This window comes from Microtus ochrogaster, unplaced genomic scaffold, assembly GCF_000317375.1.
Source record: "Microtus ochrogaster isolate Prairie Vole_2 unplaced genomic scaffold, MicOch1.0 UNK134, whole genome shotgun sequence".
Classification (NCBI taxonomy): domain Eukaryota; kingdom Metazoa; phylum Chordata; class Mammalia; order Rodentia; family Cricetidae; genus Microtus; species Microtus ochrogaster.
The window spans coordinates 423,134-431,599 of record NW_004949232.1 but is presented as its reverse complement, the minus strand read 5'-3'; the positions used below and the strand labels follow the sequence as shown (position 1 = coordinate 431,599).

At 43.7% G+C, this 8,466-nt stretch overlaps 1 pseudogene; it reads left to right on the top strand.

Moving 5' to 3' along the window:
- Positions 1 to 5,382: 5,382 nt before the first annotated feature.
- Positions 5,383 to 6,808, top strand: LOC101980136 (annotated as a pseudogene).
- The last annotated feature ends 1,658 nt before the right edge of the window (positions 6,809 to 8,466 follow it).

Below are 8,466 nucleotides of genomic sequence, written 5' to 3'. Positions count from 1 at the left end.
CATTTATACTGGAAATGATAAGGTTAAGGAGTCTCTTCTTGCACTTGAAAAAATAGAATATTTAGAAAACACTGAAAAGTCAAAGTAAAGTTAAGGGAGATGGAGGCCAGACTGGGCCACAGAGCAATTTTCAGGACAATCAGAGCTACACAAAGAAATCTTATCTTGAAAAGGCAGTAAAAGAGAGACCTGAGATGCCAACCTGCCCAAGAACAAGAGAAGTCTGAATTGCAGATTACTTGGGAATGCCAGAGGAGGCCTGAGCCACACAGGCCCCTGGGAACCTCAGAGGTCCTAGCCACCTGCCCACCTGGGAGTGCCAAGGAACCACTAGGAACTCCAAGCAATCAGGACCATGGCCCGGACTCCACCTTGAGGAGCAACCATCCAAGTCTTGGGCTCACTGACACCTAGGGGAGTGATCTCTTGAGGCTCTCCTCTGCCTGCACCTAAAGGAGCTTTCAATGGAGACACAGCACCCAACTATACCAATTGGGGGAACTGATGGGTGGACAACATGATAATAATAAACTCAACAACATAAAGATCAATACAGCCCCACTAGAAACTAGGGGCACTACAAGACCGGAGCACCCAAACACAGATGACACAGAAGAAAATGACTTCTAAGATAACTTTTTGAAAATGATTAAGGTCCTTAAAGAGGAAATGAAAAATTCCCTTAATGAAGTAGAGGAAAAACAAACAAAAGGAGTTGTAAGAAACTAACAAATTCTTTAAAGAAGACCAAGAAAAAGCAATCAAACAGGTGAAAGAAATGATTCAAGACCTGAAAGCTGAAATAGAGATAATAATTAAAAAATCACAATCTGAGAGAATTCTTATAGACAGAAATTTCTGTCCCATTCAATATCACAGCTGTTCAGTTCCAAGGAAGCACACAGAGGCTTATAAACTGTTTGTTCTAATAGCTTATTATTAACTAACTCTTGTAACTTAAATGTACCAATAATTCTACTCTATGTTTAGCCATGTTTATTGGTACTTTTCTCATAAGACATTTTCACCTTGCTTCCTTGGTATCTGGCCGGTGACTGACTCTCTCTGCCTTTCCTCTTCCCAAAATTCTCCTACTCGGTTGCCCTGAATATACTTCCTATGTGGCTACTGTCTAATCAGTATTTTATTAAGCCAATATGAGGGACAAATCCTTACAGTGTACAAAAGCATTGTTCCACAGCAAATTTTGGAAGTGGAAAATTTGGGTACACAATCAGAAACTACAAATGTAAATATAAACAGCAGAGTAATGTATTAGATCCAATATAGGAAAAGAAATTGCCTTTCTTTCTTCTTATTTTTTTGTTTGTTTTTGAGGTGTGTTTCCCTCTGTAACTGCTCTGTCCTGAAGCACAATTTGCAGACCAGGCTCACCTTCAACCCAAAGAGATCCACCTGCCTCTGCCTTCTGAGTGCTGGGGTTAAAGGCATGGGCCACCACTGTCTGACAGGAATTTCCTTTCTAGGGAAGACTGATATTATCATTAAGAGAGAGAAATATGAATAAAGGACCATTGATTAAACTCTAAACGACAGTTCTATGACCACATTTTGGTCTTTGAATAGGCCTGGAAAGAGGGACAATCACTAGAGAGACAACCTCAGTCTAAGAATAGTTTATGCACTCTGACTGAAGGACAAAGGTCTCTAATAAATTCTAAAAGCTGAGTTCTCCTTTAGGACATCAAGGGAACAGGAACATAGAGATCATAGAATTGCATCATTGACCTCAGAAAGCCGAGAGTCTTGACTAATGAGGAACATCTCAGGGTAAGTAAGCAGAGACCAAAGATGCAGAGCAAACTCACAAGCACTCATGGGCAAGATGGCTGAGTGGGAAAGGCACTTGCCTGATAGCATTATGTTTCTTGTCTACATGACACAATGCTGAAATCATCTGAGAAGAGGGAACCCCTATGATAAAATGCCTCCAGAGATCAGAATCTGGGCTGTGGGCAAGGTTGGAAGGCATTTCTTAATGAAAGAGTGGTGTGGGAAGGCCCAGTCCATTGTGGGTGTTACCACACCTAGGCTCAGTCTCCTGGGCACTGAAGGAAAGCAGGCTGAGCAAGCCATGAAGAGCAAGACAGTAAGCTGTACTTTTCCAAGGCCTCTGCATCAGCTGCTCCCTCCAGGTTCCTGCCCTGCTTGAGTTTCAGCCTTTGCTTCCCTCAATGGACTGTGACTGGACATACAGAAGCCAAATAGACCCATTCATCATCAAGTTGCCTTGGTCATGGTGTTTCGTCACGGCAATAGAAACCCTGACTAAGACACAAGACAACTGTGTTCCAGCCCCAGGACCCACTGGGGGATTATGTCTCACTGGAAGAGGAAACATATCTGTAAGAGGCTCAAAAGAACAGAGCAGTGGAGATTCTGTGGACAGAGCATCTTAACTCTGAACAGATGGATCCACAGTGGCAGGCTTTGAAGCCTGACTGCAGCTCGACTTGTGAGAGCTTAACAGGGTCCAATTTAGACAGAATCTAGTGGCCTTTTGTGTTATAATTTATTTTAAAATTGTAGGAAAGTGTCATGCCATACAATAGGATTCACATGGGAGTTTTATTGGAAGAGAAGAGAAAATGGCAGAAAAATGAGTAGAGAGATAGAGGGGGAAGAGAGAGAAGCAGAGAATGTTGCTTGGTGAAAAGAGTGGCAGAAGAGAAAGGAGACAGGAGATGAGCACAGCTTGCTTTTATACGTGAACATAGTGAATGTGCACATGTGTGCTCTTAGTGGCTCCAGCTGATGACATATCCTGTCAGGACCCTAAGGGCAGACCAGTACAGATGCCTGAATGCTAACAATCCTCCCTTTTGTTTATTATAAACAGGAGAGGAATTAGAAAGAGGTAGCAGGTGATGCAGGGATGAGGGTGTCATGTTCTTGAAACTGCTTCCTACTGAACTGGGGATCATCAGTCATCTCCGTGGGACTTGAGAAATTCGGGGTTGCTGGCCAGGTCCAGGGGTAACTGGCTGTTTCAGTTCACTGTCCGGGCTCTGTAGAACCATCAGGCACTGCTTGGAACTGGTAAAGTGTTGTTCGAGATAGATCCAGGTTGACTCCCTGGAGCTCACAAGAAATCATGGTGAGATCATCAGGCAAGATGGGGAGAGCCACGTGATTGCTGAAAACAATAGTTACATGCACACATACATAGAGTTGAATCCAAGTTACATACACATACATTAGGCATTAAACCCTGCTAACATTTAAATTCAAGTCACACACACACACACATTAAACAGGAATTGAGTAAATATAAAGGAAAGGAGAACCGGTGTGTGATGAACAAGAGGAATCTGGCTTCTCTATCTGACCCACACATTGCAGAAAACAGACAGGACATTTAGAGACCGAGAACTGATAGACACAAGCAGGCCTTGGAGCCAAGACAAGGAAAGAAAGTGGAGAATTCTTTCTCATTTTTCTGACTGACTGGTTAAAGAATACTGAGGCCAGATTTAATTTAAAAGAAGTGGTCAGTGAGTCTTCAAACCAGAGCAGGTGTATGACACAGTGCCCAAGGATGAGGCAGATCCAGGGATACAGAAGTCACAATCTATTCAGAATGCTGTCACACAAGAACAGGGGCCAAGGGCTCTGAGTCCAAGAGAGACACACTCAACTGGTACCAGAAAAAGCAGAAGGCAAGGAGAGGGAAGTGCTCAAGAAATTGAACCTACTATTAGTGTGTGGGGTTTGATATGTAAATTAAGTTTTAGTAATTATTTTTTTACATATGTGGATGTTCTTGTATTAAGGGCATAGATATTCAGGATTGAGACTTCATCTTGATGAATTGTTCCTGTTATGAGTATAAAGTGTCCTCCATCTCTTCTGATTGATTTTAGTTTGAAATAAATTTTGTTAGACATTAGGATAGCCATACCCACTTGTTTCTTAGGTCTGTTTGATTCAAAATCTTTTCCTAACCCTTTACTCTGAAGTAGTGTCTGTCTTTTGAGGTTGAGGTGTGTTCCATGTAAACAGCAGAATGCTGGATCCTGGTTTTGTTCTCTTAGCCTGTGTCTTTATATATGTGAATTGAGTCCATTAATATTAAACAGTATTATTAACTAGTGGTTGTTAACTTCAGTTATTTTTAGGTAATAGTGTTTATCTGTTTCCCTTCTTTGGGTTATGCTGGTGGGGGGGGTATCAGATGTCTGTGTTATTGTGGGTGTCCCACATCAGAGCACTGGACTGAGCTCCCAAGATCCAGTTGAAGAGTGGAAAGAGTGAGAGTATGAGCCAGGAAGTCAAGACCATGAGGGGTTCATCTACTGAGACAGTTTGCTTGAGCTAATGGTAACTCACCAACTCCAACTGGACTGGGAGTGAGTGAGCATGGGAACAAACTAGTGCCTCTGAATGATTTTGGTAGTAGGGGCAGACTGAGGGGCCACTGATAGTGACACTGGGATTTGTCTCTACTGCATGTACTAACTTCTTGGTATCTTATTCTTTTTGGATGTACACCTTCCCCTACCTAGATGTAGTAGGGAGGGCCTTGACCTTTCCACAGGGCAGGGTGCATTGCCCTTGCTTAGGATTGGAGGGGGTAAAGTGGGAGGGCCTGGGAGGAGGGGAGGGAGTTGGAATTTGGATTGATTTTTTTAAAGTAATATTTTTTAAAAAAAAACTAAAAAATGTTTTGATAAAGAAAAATAAAAGAAAGGAAACTTCACATAAAGGAGAACAGTCAGTGGCACATAGCCCCACCAGAGACCCAGCACCAGTATTGAATGGAAGGTGAAGCTGCTAGTGAACGAGGAAGCAGATTTGTTGCAGGTGGAAGAGACAAATGTTCTGCAAGTGGAGCAGGCAGGTAGGGTCCTAGCGAGAAGTGGGTACCATTGGCTGGCCCTGCCAAGGCACACCACTAAGCAAAGAAGCCACACACAGCAGAGTTAGTGCAAGGGGTGTATTGGGAGGGGGAGAGTAGAAGATCGAGAGGCAGATACCTCCTTCCATCTGTCTGGTCCCTGGAGGAATGTTGCAAAGGTCCTTTAAAATATCGGGATAGGGAACTTTCCAGAATGCTCTGTGGGAGGTGGAGGACCGGCTTCTGCCCAAACAGCACTGTGCTATGCTCCTCTTTCCGCTCTCTGGCACCGGCCTGCTCACTGGCTGTAAAAAATGGTGAAAGAAACCACTTACTATGATGTTTTGGGACTCAAACCCAAAGCCACCCAGGAAGAACTGAAAAAGGCTTATAGAAAATAGGCCTTGACGTACCACCCTGATAAGAATCCAAATGAAGGTGAAAAGTTTAAATAGATTTCTCAAGCTTATAAAGTTCTTGCTGATTCCAAAAAAAAAGGAGAGTTATCTGATAAAGGAGGAGAGCAGGCGATTAAAGAAGGTGGAGCAGGTGGTGGTTTTGGCTCACCCATGGATATCTTTGATATGTTCTTTGGAGGAGGAGGAAGGATGCAGAGACAAAGGAGAGGTAAAAATGTTGTGCATCAGCTCTCAGTGACCTTAGAAGACTTGTATAATGGTGCAACAAGAAAACTGGCTCTGGTCCAAATCAGGAGCAGAAGGAGAGAGAGCACGAGCAAGGAACTCAGCACCCACACACTGAGACAATGGGGATGTTCTATCGGGAACTCACCAAGGCCAGCTGGCCTGGGTCTGAAAAAGCCTGGGATAAAACCAGACTCGCTGAAAATAGCAGAAAATGAAGACTACTGAGAACTCAAGAACAATGGCAATGGGTTTTTGATCCTACTGCACGTACTGGCTTTGTGGGAGCCTAGGCTGTTTGGATGCTCACCTTACTAGACCTGGATGGAGGTGGGTGGTCCTTGGACTTCCCACAAGGCAGAAAACTCTGATTACTCTTTGGGTTGATGAGGGAGGGGGACTTGATTGGGGGAGGGGGAGGGAAATGGGAGGCGGTGGCAGGGAGGAGGCAGAAATCTTTAATAAATAAATAAATTAATTAATTAAAAAAAGAAAAAAAGAAAACTGGCTCTGCAGAAGAATGTGATCTGTGACAAATGTGAAGGCCGAGGTGGTAAGAAAGGAGCAGTAGAGGGCTGTCCCAACTGTCGTGGGACTGGCATGCAAATAAGGATTCATCAGATCGGACCCGGAATGGTCCAGCAAATTCAGTCAGTGTGCATGGAATGCCAGGGTCATGGAGAATGCATCAGTCCTAAAGACAGATGTAAAAGCTGCAATGGAAGAAAGATAGTTTGAGAGAAGATTTTAGAAGTTCGTATTGATAAAGGCATGAAATATGCTCAGAAGATAACATTCCATGGTGAAGGAGACCAAGAGCCAGGAGAGATTATCATTGTGTTAGACCGGAAGGACCATGCTGTTTTTACACGACCAGGAAAGACCTTTTCATGTGTATGGACATACAGCTGGTTGAATCATTGTGCTGCTTCCAAAAGCCAATATCCACTCTTGACAACCGAACCATAGTCATCACCTCTCATCCAGGTCAGATTGTCAAGCATGGAGATATAAAATGTGTGCTGAATGAAGGTATGCCAATATATCATCGGCCATATGAAAAAGGACGTCTAATCATTGAGTTTAAGGTAAACTTTCCTGAGAATGGCTTTCTCTCTCCTGATAAACTTTCTTTGCTGGAAAAATTCCTTCCTGAAAGGAAGGAAGTAGAAGAGACTGATGAAATGGATCAGGTAAATTGGTGGTCTTTGATCCAAATCAGGAACGACGGCATCATTATAATGGAGAAGCATATGAGGACGATGAACATCACCCTAGAGGTGGCGTTCAGTGTCAGACCTCTTAATGGGCCAGTTACTGTTTGTCACTCTATGTGCAGTAGTGAATGTGGGAAGGACTGTAATCATAATATGCTCACTACTTGGCTGTTGTTCTTGTTTTAATATTCAACTATAGTAGTGTTTTAAAAGTTAAATGAAGAATAAACAAAATATAAAAGCTCAAAAAAAAATATATCGGGATATAGGGAGCCAGGAAGTGGCCATTTGAATTGATATGTAAAGGGTATTTGGGCCAGATCTGGCTACAAAGGCAGAAGAGTTTAAAAGTCGTTAAGGATAAAAGTCTGAGGTTTTCCAAGAGACATCCCAGTGGGGAGCAAGGAGAAACAGACGATGACACAGTTCCCATGAGTGAGGCAATAAGTAAGGTCCAAGGGTCTGCAATTCCTAGTGTCCCAGGAATTCAGACAGGATCGATTTAGAAGACACAGGCTGCTCAGTGAGTAGTGATACACAGAGTAGGGGCCAGGGTTGCATCTGAGAGACACGTGGATTTCATGGTACCAAGAATTGTCTGAGAAGCAAGAAGACACATTTGAGAGAGAATGCTCACACGTGGGAAATGGCCAGAGGTAGAGAAGTGGGGAAACTCAACAATCATGCCAGGGTTTGACAGAGGGACCCAGGGATCCATTAGTTGGAGAAGCAAGGCTGTCTGTCATATTTGGACCGGGTTCCATGTGTCAGAGTGCCTCTGACTGCCAGCGGGCTGGAGGAAGCCCTAGCAGGGCCTGCCTATTCTTGGGGAACCAAGGTTACAATTCAATTGAAAATGGTGGGAAGTAGTCATGCCATACATCAGGGCTCACTAGGAAGGTTTATTAGAAGAGAAGAGAGAAGGGGCTAAAAAGGGACAGAGACAGGAGGAGAGAAGGGGGCTGGGAAGGGACAGAGAGTGAGCAGAGGCAAGTAGACAAGAGTGGCAGAAGAGAAATCAACAGGAGGAGGGCACCGGCTTTCACAAGGGAACACAGCAAATCTGCACAGAAGGTGCTCCCAGTGGCTGCAGCTGAGGACATATCCTGTCACGACCCTAAGGGCAGGCCAGTACAGATGCCTGAATACTAACATTTTATCTGGTGGGAGGATGTTAACCCAGATACAATCTCCCATATTGGTGTGAGGAGGTGATTGAAAAGGCTTGTTTGTCTGGGAACTCCAGATGCCCTTGTCACTGTAATAAAACGATACTGATACTGAGTCTCGAGATATAATGAGGGTCCATGTCAAAGGAGAGCTGCAGACTCTGTGGACACAAAAAGTTTAACACATCAAGAGTGGGCAGAACTAGAATCTTGGGTGTGAGATTAGGGAGATTAGACAATCTGATAGGGACATGGGAAGGGGGTGCTTAGGGAGGGAGAGGGAGGTCATTGCAGAAGAAAGTGGGATGTGAGTAAAGGGGAATCAGAACTGATACAATTGAGCTGATAGGGAATATGGAAACGCATCCTCTACTTAGTGAAGAGGGGAGGTAAATAGAGGAGAAGAAAAGTGGGGGAGGTAAAGTAACAGCAGGAAAGGTGAAAAGGGTTCATGCTATCAACTATTTACCTAAAATTATAACAAACATAAATCTGTGTATAACTAGACATATGTAGTTCTATGAACTTTTTTCATGGGGGTTGATGGTGATCCCTCCATGAGACTACCTAACAGAACC